The sequence below is a fragment of the Staurois parvus genome, unplaced genomic scaffold (assembly GCF_062004578.1).
Source record: "Staurois parvus isolate SC_StPar_1 unplaced genomic scaffold, SC_StPar_1.0 ptg000333l, whole genome shotgun sequence".
Taxonomy (NCBI): Eukaryota; Metazoa; Chordata; class Amphibia; order Anura; family Ranidae; genus Staurois; species Staurois parvus.
Window position 1 is genome coordinate 650,574 of NW_028318129.1, and position 13,296 is coordinate 663,869.

Here is a 13,296-nt window from a genome sequence, read left to right on the forward strand (position 1 = left end):
CCCTGTCTCTCCTCTCTCACTCCCTCTCCTCAAACCCCTGCCTCCCTCCCGCTGCTTTGCTCCCTCTTTAACCTCTTCCTGACCGCACCTCCTCACGCACAAGCACACCACACCAGCCTGGCCTCAACCGCTCCTCCTTCTCCTTCCCGCCTTCCCCTGGCCTGACTTCAAGCCTTTGGCTCGCAGGGCTGAGCAGCACACCAGCCGCAGGGAGCAAGCTTTGGACACAGCATCCGCAAAGCGCACCGCAAAGCAAGGGGCCAAGCTCGCTTGCCAGCCAGACCTCTCGGGGCGCCGCACAGCGCTCCCGCCTCCCTGCCCCTGACCCAAACCAAGGCTAGGGACCCTGCTGGCACCGGGGCCTACAAACGCCAGTTCCTTGCGCTCCGGCCCTCGCTCTTTTTCACCGCCCCAGTGGCCGGCTCCCCCTTGCGCACACCACAGGGCCCTGACGCTCAGGCCCCTGCCTCCAGCAGCGGGCCCAGAGCTCTAACCGCCTCAGGGCGCAGGTATCGTGGCCTTCGGCGGCTCTGTTGCTTCTGGCTGGCTTGGGGGGCCGGCGCGCGTGCCTTCCCCGCTGCTGTCCCCCGGCCTGGGGAGCGCAGCGGAATGTGTCGGCGCAAGGCGACGGGAGAGCAGGCGTGAGAGCGCCAAAGCGGCTGAGGAGAGCGCTGGCAAAGGGCTGGGCCGTGGAGCCTAAGCGGGACGCAGGACGGGGCTAGCTGGCTGGGGGTGGCGTCTGAGCGTTGCTCCGCTGCCGGAGGGGGCTGGATGCGTGGCCAGCTCCTGAGGGACACAGAGAAGAAAGCCAGCGTGTTTTGAAAAGAGCGGGCCGCAAAAGGGAAGCGGGCTCACAAAAGCCTAGGCCGGCCTGGGGACTTTGGGGGAGCTACAGTGAAGGAAAGGAGTATTTCACCCCCTGCTGATTTTGAATCTTTGCCCGCTCACAAACAAATGATCGATCGGTCTAAAAATCCAATGCTAGGTGTATTGACTGAGAGACAGACTAGCAAGAAAACATTCAAAAGAACTGCATGTCTAACCAATGATGCGCTGATTCGCATGTTCCTGAGGGAAATAAGTATTCCATCCCCTATCATTCAGCAGCATTTCTGGCTCCCAGGTGTCTTTCACACAGGTAACAAGCTGAGATTAGAAGCAGCCTCTTAAAGGGAGAGATGCTAATCTCATTTTCTTACCTGTATAAAAGACACCTGTCCACAGGAGCAATCAAACCATCAGATTCCAAACCCTCCACCACGGCAAAGACCAAAGAGCTGTCCAGGGATGTCAGCAACAGGATCGAAGACCTACACAAGGCTGGACTGGGCTACCAAACTATGGCCAAGCAGCTTGGTGAGAAGGTGACAACAGTCGGTGCAATCATTCGCAAATGGAAGAAACACAAAGCAACTGTCAGTCTCCCTAGGACCGGTGCACCGTGCAAGATCTCCCCTCGTGGAGTGTCAATGATCATGACAACAGTGAGGCATCATCCCAGAACTACGAGTGAGGATCTTGTCAATGATCTCCGGCCAGCTGGGACCGCAGTCACCAAGAGAACAATGGGTAACACACTACGCCGATGAGGATTGAAATCCCGCAGTGCCCGCAAGGTCCCTCTGCTCAAGAGAGCACATGTCCAGGCCCGTCTGAAGTTTGCCACTGAACATCTGAATGAGGCAGAGCAGGACTGGTTGAAAGTGTCCTGGTCAGATGAGACCACCAAAATGGAGCTCTTTGGCATCAACTCAACTCGCCGCGTTTGGAGGAGGAGGAGGAGGACGAGGAATGCTGCCTATGACCCCAAGAACACCATCCCAACTGTCAAACATGGCGGTGGAAATATGCTGCTTTGGGGGTGTTTTTCTGCTAAGGGGACAGGACAACTGCACCGCATCAAGGGGACCATGGACGGGGCAACGGAGCGGCAAATCTTGGGCGAGAACCTTCTCCCCTCAGCCAGGGCATTGAAAATGAATGGCGGGTGGCTGTTCCAGCATGACAAGGAGCCAAAACACGCGGCCAAGGCAACAAAGCAGCGGCTGGAGAAGAAGCACGTTAAGCTCCTGGAGTGGCCTAGCCAGTCTCCAGACCTTCATCCGGCTGACAATATCTCTGTGGAGGGAGCTGAAAGTTGGAGTTGCCAAACGTCAGCCGCCAAACCTTCATGATTTGGAGAGGATCTGCCAAGAGGAGTGGGCCAAAATCCCTCCTGAGATGTGTGCAAAGCTGGTGGCCAACTCCAGGTAACGCCTGACCTCTGGGATTGCCAAGAAGGGATTTGCCAGCAAGCACTAAGCCCTGTTTGGTGAAGGGGGTGAGATACCTGTGTTCCCTGGTGAAGCTGCAAATGAGCGCCTGATTTGTTAGCCTTGCATTTCTTGTGAGTTTTTTCTTGCTCTTCTGTCTGTGAGTGTTCCGATGCAGCAGCTAGCATTGTATTTTGAGAGGGCTGATTTGTTTGTGAGTGGGCCGAGCTGGCAAACGAGCAGGGGATGAAAAGGTTGTTTGCTTGAGTGCAGGTGTGCAGCAGGAGGGCTTGGAGAGCGGGGAGGTAAAAGTGAATGTGAAAGAGGAGCCATGGAGGAGGAGAGTGACCCCTGCTGGAGGAAAAGCAAAAGCCTACAGCACCTGGTATTCCCAGGCGGTCTCCCATCCAAGTACTAACCAGGCCCGACCCTGCTTAGCTTCCGAGATCAGACGAGATCGGGCGCGTTCAGGGTGGTGTGGCCGTAGGCAGTACTCAGGCTCTCCTTCAAGCCTCTTCTACTTGTCACGGGCAGCCTGGCCTCCGCCTTTCCTCGGCTCTACTACCCAGGACAAGCCGCCTGCTGCTACTGCTCTTTCCTTTTCACCCACCGGCACAACTGACACACACCGCCCTGTCTCTCCTCTCTCACTCCCTCTCCTCAAACCCCTGCCTCCCTCCCGCTGCTTTGCTCCCTCTTTAACCTCTTCCTGACCGCACCTCCTCACGCACAAGCACACCACACCAGCCTGGCCTCAACCGCTCCTCCTTCTCCTTCCCGCCTTCCCCTGGCCTGACTTCAAGCCTTTGGCTCGCAGGGCTGAGCAGCACACCAGCCGCAGGGAGCAAGCTTTGGACACAGCATCCGCAAAGCGCACCGCAAAGCAAGGGGCCAAGCTCGCTTGCCAGCCAGACCTCTCGGGGCGCCGCACAGCGCTCCCGCCTCCCTGCCCCTGACCCAAACCAAGGCTAGGGACCCTGCTGGCACCGGGGCCTACAAACGCCAGTTCCTTGCGCTCCGGCCCTCGCTCTTTTTCACCGCCCCAGTGGCCGGCTCCCCCTTGCGCACACCACAGGGCCCTGACGCTCAGGCCCCTGCCTCCAGCAGCGGGCCCAGAGCTCTAACCGCCTCAGGGCGCAGGTATCGTGGCCTTCGGCGGCTCTGTTGCTTCTGGCTGGCTTGGGGGGCCGGCGCGCGTGCCTTCCCCGCTGCTGTCCCCCGGCCTGGGGAGCGCAGCGGAATGTGTCGGCGCAAGGCGACGGGAGAGCAGGCGTGAGAGCGCCAAAGCGGCTGAGGAGAGCGCTGGCAAAGGGCTGGGCCGTGGAGCCTAAGCGGGACGCAGGACGGGGCTAGCTGGCTGGGGGTGGCGTCTGAGCGTTGCTCCGCTGCCGGAGGGGGCTGGATGCGTGGCCAGCTCCTGAGGGACACAGAGAAGAAAGCCAGCGTGTTTTGAAAAGAGCGGGCCGCAAAAGGGAAGCGGGCTCACAAAAGCCTAGGCCGGCCTGGGGACTTTGGGGGAGCTACAGTGAAGGAAAGGAGTATTTCACCCCCTGCTGATTTTGAATCTTTGCCCGCTCACAAACAAATGATCGATCGGTCTAAAAATCCAATGCTAGGTGTATTGACTGAGAGACAGACTAGCAAGAAAACATTCAAAAGAACTGCATGTCTAACCAATGATGCGCTGATTCGCATGTTCCTGAGGGAAATAAGTATTCCATCCCCTATCATTCAGCAGCATTTCTGGCTCCCAGGTGTCTTTCACACAGGTAACAAGCTGAGATTAGAAGCAGCCTCTTAAAGGGAGAGATGCTAATCTCATTTTCTTACCTGTATAAAAGACACCTGTCCACAGGAGCAATCAAACCATCAGATTCCAAACCCTCCACCACGGCAAAGACCAAAGAGCTGTCCAGGGATGTCAGCAACAGGATCGAAGACCTACACAAGGCTGGACTGGGCTACCAAACTATGGCCAAGCAGCTTGGTGAGAAGGTGACAACAGTCGGTGCAATCATTCGCAAATGGAAGAAACACAAAGCAACTGTCAGTCTCCCTAGGACCGGTGCACCGTGCAAGATCTCCCCTCGTGGAGTGTCAATGATCATGACAACAGTGAGGCATCATCCCAGAACTACGAGTGAGGATCTTGTCAATGATCTCCGGCCAGCTGGGACCGCAGTCACCAAGAGAACAATGGGTAACACACTACGCCGATGAGGATTGAAATCCCGCAGTGCCCGCAAGGTCCCTCTGCTCAAGAGAGCACATGTCCAGGCCCGTCTGAAGTTTGCCACTGAACATCTGAATGAGGCAGAGCAGGACTGGTTGAAAGTGTCCTGGTCAGATGAGACCACCAAAATGGAGCTCTTTGGCATCAACTCAACTCGCCGCGTTTGGAGGAGGAGGAGGAGGACGAGGAATGCTGCCTATGACCCCAAGAACACCATCCCAACTGTCAAACATGGCGGTGGAAATATGCTGCTTTGGGGGTGTTTTTCTGCTAAGGGGACAGGACAACTGCACCGCATCAAGGGGACCATGGACGGGGCAACGGAGCGGCAAATCTTGGGCGAGAACCTTCTCCCCTCAGCCAGGGCATTGAAAATGAATGGCGGGTGGCTGTTCCAGCATGACAAGGAGCCAAAACACGCGGCCAAGGCAACAAAGCAGCGGCTGGAGAAGAAGCACGTTAAGCTCCTGGAGTGGCCTAGCCAGTCTCCAGACCTTCATCCGGCTGACAATATCTCTGTGGAGGGAGCTGAAAGTTGGAGTTGCCAAACGTCAGCCGCCAAACCTTCATGATTTGGAGAGGATCTGCCAAGAGGAGTGGGCCAAAATCCCTCCTGAGATGTGTGCAAAGCTGGTGGCCAACTCCAGGTAACGCCTGACCTCTGGGATTGCCAAGAAGGGATTTGCCAGCAAGCACTAAGCCCTGTTTGGTGAAGGGGGTGAGATACCTGTGTTCCCTGGTGAAGCTGCAAATGAGCGCCTGATTTGTTAGCCTTGCATTTCTTGTGAGTTTTTTCTTGCTCTTCTGTCTGTGAGTGTTCCGATGCAGCAGCTAGCATTGTATTTTGAGAGGGCTGATTTGTTTGTGAGTGGGCCGAGCTGGCAAACGAGCAGGGGATGAAAAGGTTGTTTGCTTGAGTGCAGGTGTGCAGCAGGAGGGCTTGGAGAGCGGGGAGGTAAAAGTGAATGTGAAAGAGGAGCCATGGAGGAGGAGAGTGACCCCTGCTGGAGGAAAAGCAAAAGCCTACAGCACCTGGTATTCCCAGGCGGTCTCCCATCCAAGTACTAACCAGGCCCGACCCTGCTTAGCTTCCGAGATCAGACGAGATCGGGCGCGTTCAGGGTGGTGTGGCCGTAGGCAGTACTCAGGCTCTCCTTCAAGCCTCTTCTACTTGTCACGGGCAGCCTGGCCTCCGCCTTTCCTCCGTTCTACTACCCAGGACAAGCCGCCTGCTGCTACTGCTGTTTCCTTTTCACCCACCGGCACAACTGACACACCGCCCCGTCTCTCCTCTCTCACTCACTCTCCTCAAACCCCTGCCTCCCTCCCTCCCGCTGCTTTGCTCCCTCTTTAACCTCTTCCTGACCTCACCTCCTCACGCACAAGCACACCACACCAGCCTGGCCTCAACCGCTCCTCCTTCTCCTACCCGCCTTCCCCTGGCCTGACTTCAAGCCTTTGGCTCGCAGGGCTGAGCAGCACACCAGCCGCAGGGAGCAAGCTTTGGACACAGCAGCCGCAAAGCGCACCGCAAAGCAAGGGGCCTACGCTCGCTTGCCAGCCACACCTCTCGGGGCGCCGGACAGCGCTCCCGCCTCCCTGCCCCTGACCCAAACCAAGGCTAGGGACCCTGCTGGCACCGGGGCCTACAAACGCCAGTTCCTTGCGCTCCGGCCCTCGCTCTTTTTCACCGCCCCAGTGGCCGGCTCCCCCTTGCGCACACCACAGGGCCCTGACGCTCAGGCCCCTGCCTCCAGCAGCGGGCCCAGCGCTCTAACCGCCTCAGGGAGCAGGTATCGTGGCCTTCGGCGGCTCTGTTGCTTCTGGCTGGCTTGGGGGGCCGGCGCGCGTGCCTTCCCCGCTGCTGTCCCCCGGCCTGGGGAGCGCAGCGGAATGTGTCGGCGCAAGGCGACTGGAGAGCAGGCGTGAGAGCGCCAAAGCGGCTGAGGAGAGCGCTGGCAAAGGGCTGGGCCGTGGAGCCTAAGCGGGATGCAGGACGGGGCTAGCTGGCTGGGGGGTGGCGTCTGAGCGTTGCTCCGCTGCCGGAGGGGACTGGATGCGTGGCCAGCTCCTGAGGGACACAGAGAAGAAAGCCAGCGTGTTTTGAAAAGAGCGGGCCGCAAAAGGGAAGCGGGCTCACAAAAGCCTAGGCTGGCCTGAGGACTTTGGGGGAGCTACAGTGAAGGAAAGGAGTATTTCACCCCCTGCTGATTTTGAATCTTTGCCCGCTCACAAACAAATGATCGATCGGTCTAAAAATCCAATGCTAGGTGTATTGACTGAGAGACAGACTAGCAAGAAAACATTCAAAAGAACTGCATGTCTAACCAATGATGCACTGATTCGCATGTTCCTGAGGGAAATAAGTATTCCATCCCCTATCATTCAGCAGCATTTCTGGCTTCCAGGTGTCTTTCACACAGGTAACAAGCTGAGATTAGAAGCAGCCTCTTAAAGGGAGAGATGCTAATCTCATTTTCTTACCTGTATAAAAGACACCTGTCCACAGGAGCAATCAAACCATCAGATTCCAAACCCTCCACCACGGCAAAGACCAAAGAGCTGTCCAGGGATGTCAGCAACAGGATCGAAGACCTACACAAGGCTGGACTGGGCTACCAAACTATGGCCAAGCAGCTTAGTGAGAAGGTGACAACAGTCGGTGCAATCATTCGCAAATGGAAGAAACACAAAGCAACTGTCAGTCTCCCTAGGACCGGTGCACCGAGCAAGATCTCCCCTCGTGGAGTGTCAATGATCATGACAACAGTGAGGCATCATCCCAGAACTACGAGTGAGGATCTTGTCAATGATCTCCGGCCAGCTGGGACCGCAGTCACCAAGAGAACAATGGGTAACACACTACGCCGACGAGGATTGAAATCCCGCAGTGCCCGCAAGGTCCCTCTGCTCAAGAGAGCACATGTCCAGGCCCGTCTGAAGTTTGCCACTGAACATCTGAATGAGGCAGAGCAGGACTGGTTGAAAGTGTCCTGGTCAAATGAGACCACCAAAATGGAGCTCTTTGGCATCAACTCAACTCGCCGCGTTTGGAGGAGGAGGAGGAGGACGAGGAATGCTGCCTATGACCCCAAGAACACCATCCCAACTGTCAAACATGGCGGTGGAAATATGCTGCTTTGGGGGTGTTTTTCTGCTAAGGGGACAGGACAACTGCACCGCATCAAGGGGACCATGGACGGGGCAACAGAGCGGCAAATCTTGGGCGAGAACCTTCTCCCCTCAGCCAGGGCATTGAAAATGAATGGCGGGTGGCTGTTCCAGCATGACAAGGAGCCAAAACACGCGGCCAAGGCAACAAAGCAGCGGCTGGAGAAGAAGCACGTTAAGCTCCTGGAGTGGCCTAGCCAGTCTCCAGACCTTCATCCGGCTGACAATATCTCTGTGGAGGGAGCTGAAAGTTGGAGTTGCCAAACGTCAGCCGCCAAACCTTCATGATTTGGAGAGGATCTGCCAAGAGGAGTGGGCCAAAATCCCTCCTGAGATGTGTGCAAAGCTGGTGGCCAACTCCAGGTAACGCCTGACCTCTGGGATTGCCAAGAAGGGATTTGCCAGCAAGCACTAAGCCCTGTTTGGTGAAGGGGGTGAGATACCTGTGTTCCCTGGTGAAGCTGCAAATGAGCGCCTGATTTGTTAGCCATGCATTTCTTGTGAGTTTTTTCTTGCTCTTCTGTCTGTGAGTGTTCCGATGCAGCAGCTAGCATTGTATTTTGAGAGGGCTGATTTGTTTGTGAGTGGGCCGAGCTGGCAAACGAGCAGGGGATGAAAAGGTTGTTTGCTTGAGTGCAGGTGTGCAGCAGGAGGGCTTGGAGAGCGGGGAGGTAAAAGCGAATGTGAAAGAGCCATGGAGGAGAGTGACCCCTGCTGGAGGAAAAGCAAAAGCCTACAGCACCTGGTATTCCCAGGCGGTCTCCCATCCAAGTACTAACCAGGCCCAACCCTGCTTAGCTTCCGAGATCAGACAAGATCGGGCGCGTTCAGGGTGGTGTGGCCGTAGGCAGTACTCAGGCTCTCCTTCAAGCCTCTTCTACTTGTCACGGGCAGCCTGGCCTCCGCCTTTCCTCGGCTCTACTACCCAGGACAAGCCGCCTGCTGCTACTGCTGTTTCCTTTTCACCCACCGGCACAACTGACACACACCGCCCCGTCTCTCCTCTCTCACTCACTCTCCTCAAACCCCTGCCTCCCTCCCTCCCGCTGCTTTGCTCCCTCTTTAACCTCTTCCTGACCGCACCTCCTCACGCACAAGCACACCACACCAGCCTGGCCTCAACCGCTCCTCCTTCTCCTTCCCGCCTTCCCCTGGCCTGACTTCAAGCCTTTGGCTCGCAGGGCTGAGCAGCACACCAGCCGCAGGGAGCAAGCTTTGGACACAGCAGCCGCAAAGCGCACCGCAAAGCAAGGGGCCAAGCTCGCTTGCCAGCCAGACCTCTCGGGGCGCCGCACAGCGCTCCCGCCTCCCTGCCCCTGACCCAAACCAAGGCTAGGGACCCTGCTGGCACCGGGGCCTACAAACGCCAGTTCCTTGCGCTCCGGCCCTCGCTCTTTTTCACCGCCCCAGTGGCCGGCTCCCCCTTGCGCACACCACAGGGCCCTGACGCTCAGGCCCCTGCCTCCAGCAGCGGGCCCAGCGCTCTAACCGCCTCAGGGAGCAGGTATCGTGGCCTTCGGCGGCTCTGTTGCTTCTGGCTGGCTTGGGGGGCCGGCGCGCGTGCCTTCCCCGCTGCTGTCCCCCGGCCTGGGGAGCGCAGCGGAATGTGTCGGCGCAAGGCGACTGGAGAGCAGGCGTGAGAGCGCCAAAGCGGCTGAGGAGAGCGCTGGCAAAGGGCTGGGCCGTGGAGCCTAAGCGGGATGCAGGACGGGGCTAGCTGGCTGGGGGGTGGCGTCTGAGCGTTGCTCCGCTGCCGGAGGGGGCTGGATGCGTGGCCAGCTCCTGAGGGACACAGAGAAGAAAGCCAGCGTGTTTTGAAAAGAGCGGGCCGCAAAAGGGAAGCGGGCTCACAAAAGCCTAGGCTGGCCTGAGGACTTTGGGGGAGCTACAGTGAAGGAAAGGAGTATTTCACCCCCTGCTGATTTTGAATCTTTGCCCGCTCACAAACAAATGATCGATCGGTCTAAAAATCCAATGCTAGGTGTATTGACTGAGAGACAGACTAGCAAGAAAACATTCAAAAGCACTGCATGTCTAACCAATGATGCGCTGATTCGCATGTTCCTGAGGGAAATAAGTATTCCACCCCCTATCATTCAGCAGCATTTCTGGCTCCCAGGTGTCTTTCACACAGGTAACAAGCTGAGATTAGAAGCAGCCTCTTAAAGGGAGAGATGCTAATCTCATTTTCTTACCTGTATAAAAGACACCTGTCCACAGGAGCAATCAAACCATCAGATTCCAAACCCTCCACCACGGCAAAGACCAAAGAGCTGTCCAGGGATGTCAGCAACAGGATCGAAGACCTACACAAGGCTGGACTGGGCTACCAAACTATGGCCAAGCAGCTTAGTGAGAAGGTGACAACAGTCGGTGCAATCATTCGCAAATGGAAGAAACACAAAGCAACTGTCAGTCTCCCTAGGACCGGTGCACCGAGCAAGATCTCCCCTTGTGGAGTGTCAATGATCATGACAACAGTGAGACATCATCCCAGAACTACGAGTGAGGATCTTGTCAATGATCTCCGGCCAGCTGGGACCGCAGTCACCAAGAGAACAATGGGTAACACACTACGCCGACGAGGATTGAAATCCCGCAGTGCCCGCAAGGTCCCTCTGCTCAAGAGAGCACATGTCCAGGCCCGTCTGAAGTTTGCCACTGAACATCTGAATGAGGCAGAGCAGGACTGGTTGAAAGTGTCCTGGTCAGATGAGACCACCAAAATGGAGCTCTTTGGCATCAACTCAACTCGCCGCGTTTGGAGGAGGAGGAGGAGGACGAGGAATGCTGCCTATGACCCCAAGAACACCATCCCAACTGTCAAACATGGCGGTGGAAATATGCTGCTTTGGGGGTGTTTTTCTGCTAAGGGGACAGGACAACTGCACCGCATCAAGGGGACCATGGACGGGGCAACGGAGCGGCAAATCTTGGGCGAGAACCTTCTCCCCTCAGCCAGGGCATTGAAAATGAATGGCGGGTGGCTGTTCCAGCATGACAAGGAGCCAAAACACGCGGCCAAGGCAACAAAGCAGCGGCTGGAGAAGAAGCACGTTAAGCTCCTGGAGTGGCCTAGCCAGTCTCCAGACCTTCATCCGGCTGACAATATCTCTGTGGAGGGAGCTGAAAGTTGGAGTTGCCAAACGTCAGCCGCCAAACCTTCATGATTTGGAGAGGATCTGCCAAGAGGAGTGGGCCAAAATCCCTCCTGAGATGTGTGCAAAGCTGGTGGCCAACTCCAGGTAACGCCTGACCTCTGGGATTGCCAAGAAGGGATTTGCCAGCAAGCACTAAGCCCTGTTTGGTGAAGGGGGTGAGATACCTGTGTTCCCTGGTGAAGCTGCAAATGAGCGCCTGATTTGTTAGCCATGCATTTCTTGTGAGTTTTTTCTTGCTCTTCTGTCTGTGAGTGTTCCGATGCAGCAGCTAGCATTGTATTTTGAGAGGGCTGATTTGTTTGTGAGTGGGCCAAGCTGGCAAACGAGCAGGGGATGAAAAGGTTGTTTGCTTGAGTGCAGGTGTGCAGCAGGAGGGCTTGGAGAGCGGGGAGGTAAAAGTGAATGTGAAAGAGGAGCCATGGAGGAGGAGAGTGACCCCTGCTGCAAAAAAAAAAAAAAAAAAAGCAAAAGCCTACAGCACCTGGTATTCCCAGGCGGTCTCCCATCCAAGTACTAACCAGGCCCGACCCTGCTTAGCTTCCGAGATCAGACGAGATCGGGCGTGTTCAGGGTGGTGTGGCCGTAGGCAGTACTCAGGCTCTCCTTCAAGCCTCTTCTACTTGTCACGGGCAGCCTGGCCTCCGCCTTTCCTCGGCTCTACTACCCAGGACAAGCCGCCTGCTGCTACTGCTGTTTCCTTTTCACCCACCGGCACAACTGACACACACCGCCCTGTCTCTCCTCTCTCACTCACTCTCCTCAAACCCCTGCCTCCCTCCCTCCCGCTGCTTTGCTCCCTCTTTAACCTCTTCCTGACCGCACCTCCTCACGCACAAGCACACCACACCAGCCTGGCCTCAACCGCTCCTCCTTCTCCTTCCCGCCTTCCCCTGGCCTGACTTCAAGCCTTTGGCTCGCAGGGCTGAGCAGCACACCAGCCGCAGGGAGCAAGCTTTGGACACAGCATCCGCAAAGCGCACCGCAAAGCAAGGGGCCAAGCTCGCTTGCCAGCCAGACCTCTCGGGGTGCCGCACAGCGCTCCCGCCTCCCTGCCCCTGACCCAAACCAAGGCTAGGGACCCTGCTGGCACCGGGGCCTACAAACGCCAGTTCCTTGCGCTCCGGCCCTCGCTCTTTTTCACCGCCCCAGTGGCCGGCTCCCCCTTGCGCACACCACAGGGCCCTGACGCTCAGGCCCCTGCCTCCAGCAGCGGGCCCAGATCTCTAACCGCCTCAGGGCGCAGGTATCGTGGCCTTCGGCGGCTCTGTTGCTTCTGGCTGGCTTGGGGGGCCGGCGCGCGTGCCTTCCCCGCTGCTGTCCCCCGGCCTGGGGAGCGCAGCGGAATGTGTCGGCGCAAGGCGACGGGAGAGCAGGCGTGAGAGCGCCAAAGCGGCTGAGGAGAGCGCTGGCAAAGGGCTGGGCCGTGGAGCCTAAGCGGGACGCAGGACGGGGCTAGCTGGCTGGGGGTGGCGTCTGAGCGTTGCTCCGCTGCCGGAGGGGGCTGGATGCGTGGCCAGCTCCTGAGGGACACAGAGAAGAAAGCCAGCGTGTTTTGAAAAGAGCGGGCCGCAAAAGGGAAGCGGGCTCACAAAAGCCTAGGCCGGCCTGGGGACTTTGGGGGAGCTACAGTGAAGGAAAGGAGTATTTCACCCCCTGCTGATTTTGAATCTTTGCCCGCTCACAAACAAATGATCGATCGGTCTAAAAATCCAATGCTAGGTGTATTGACTGAGAGACAGACTAGCAAGAAAACATTCAAAAGAACTGCATGTCTAACCAATGATGCGCTGATTCGCATGTTCCTGAGGGAAATAAGTATTCCATCCCCTATCATTCAGCAGCATTTCTGGCTCCCAAGTGTCTTTCACACAGGTAACAAGCTGAGATTAGAAGCAGCCTCTTAAAGGGAGAGATGCTAATCTCATTTTCTTACCTGTATAAAAGACACCTGTCCACAGGAGCAATCAAACCATCAGATTCCAAACCCTCCACCACGGCAAAGACCAAAGAGCTGTCCAGGGATGTCAGCAACAGGATCGAAGACCTACACAAGGCTGGACTGGGCTACCAAACTATGGCCAAGCAGCTTGGTGAGAAGGTGACAACAGTCGGTGCAATCATTCGCAAATGGAAGAAACACAAAGCAACTGTCAGTCTCCCTAGGACCGGTGCACCGTGCAAGATCTCCCCTCGTGGAGTGTCAATGATCATGACAACAGTGAGGCATCATCCCAGAACTACGAGTGAGGATCTTGTCAATGATCTCCGGCCAGCTGGGACCGCAGTCACCAAGAGAACAATGGGTAACACACTACGCCGACGAGGATTGAAATCCCGCAGTGCCCGCAAGGTCCCTCTGCTCAAGAGAGCACATGTCCAGGCCCGTCTGAAGTTTGCCACTGAACATCTGAATGAGGCAGAGCAGGACTGGTTGAAAGTGTCCTGGTCAGATGAGACCACCAAAATGGAGCTCTTTGGC

At 56.9% G+C, this 13,296-nt stretch overlaps 4 non-coding genes across 4 annotated transcripts; all 4 read right to left on the reverse strand.

Moving 5' to 3' along the window:
• Positions 1–2,622: 2,622 nt before the first annotated feature.
• LOC149457195 (5S ribosomal RNA) lies at positions 2,623–2,741 on the reverse strand. Its single transcript, XR_016313710.1, has one exon. It is a non-coding gene; the product is annotated as a 5S ribosomal RNA (ribosomal RNA).
• Positions 2,742–5,505: 2,764 nt separating this feature from the next.
• LOC149457196 (5S ribosomal RNA) lies at positions 5,506–5,624 on the reverse strand. The gene has a single exon (XR_016313711.1). It is a non-coding gene; the product is annotated as a 5S ribosomal RNA (ribosomal RNA).
• A 2,762-nt stretch (positions 5,625–8,386) lies between these two features.
• Positions 8,387–8,505, reverse strand: LOC149457197 (5S ribosomal RNA). Its single transcript, XR_016313673.1, has one exon. It is a non-coding gene; the product is annotated as a 5S ribosomal RNA (ribosomal RNA).
• A 2,781-nt stretch (positions 8,506–11,286) lies between these two features.
• On the reverse strand, positions 11,287–11,405 carry LOC149457198 (5S ribosomal RNA). Its single transcript, XR_016313734.1, has one exon. It is a non-coding gene; the product is annotated as a 5S ribosomal RNA (ribosomal RNA).
• Between the last annotated feature and the right edge of the window lie 1,891 nt (positions 11,406–13,296).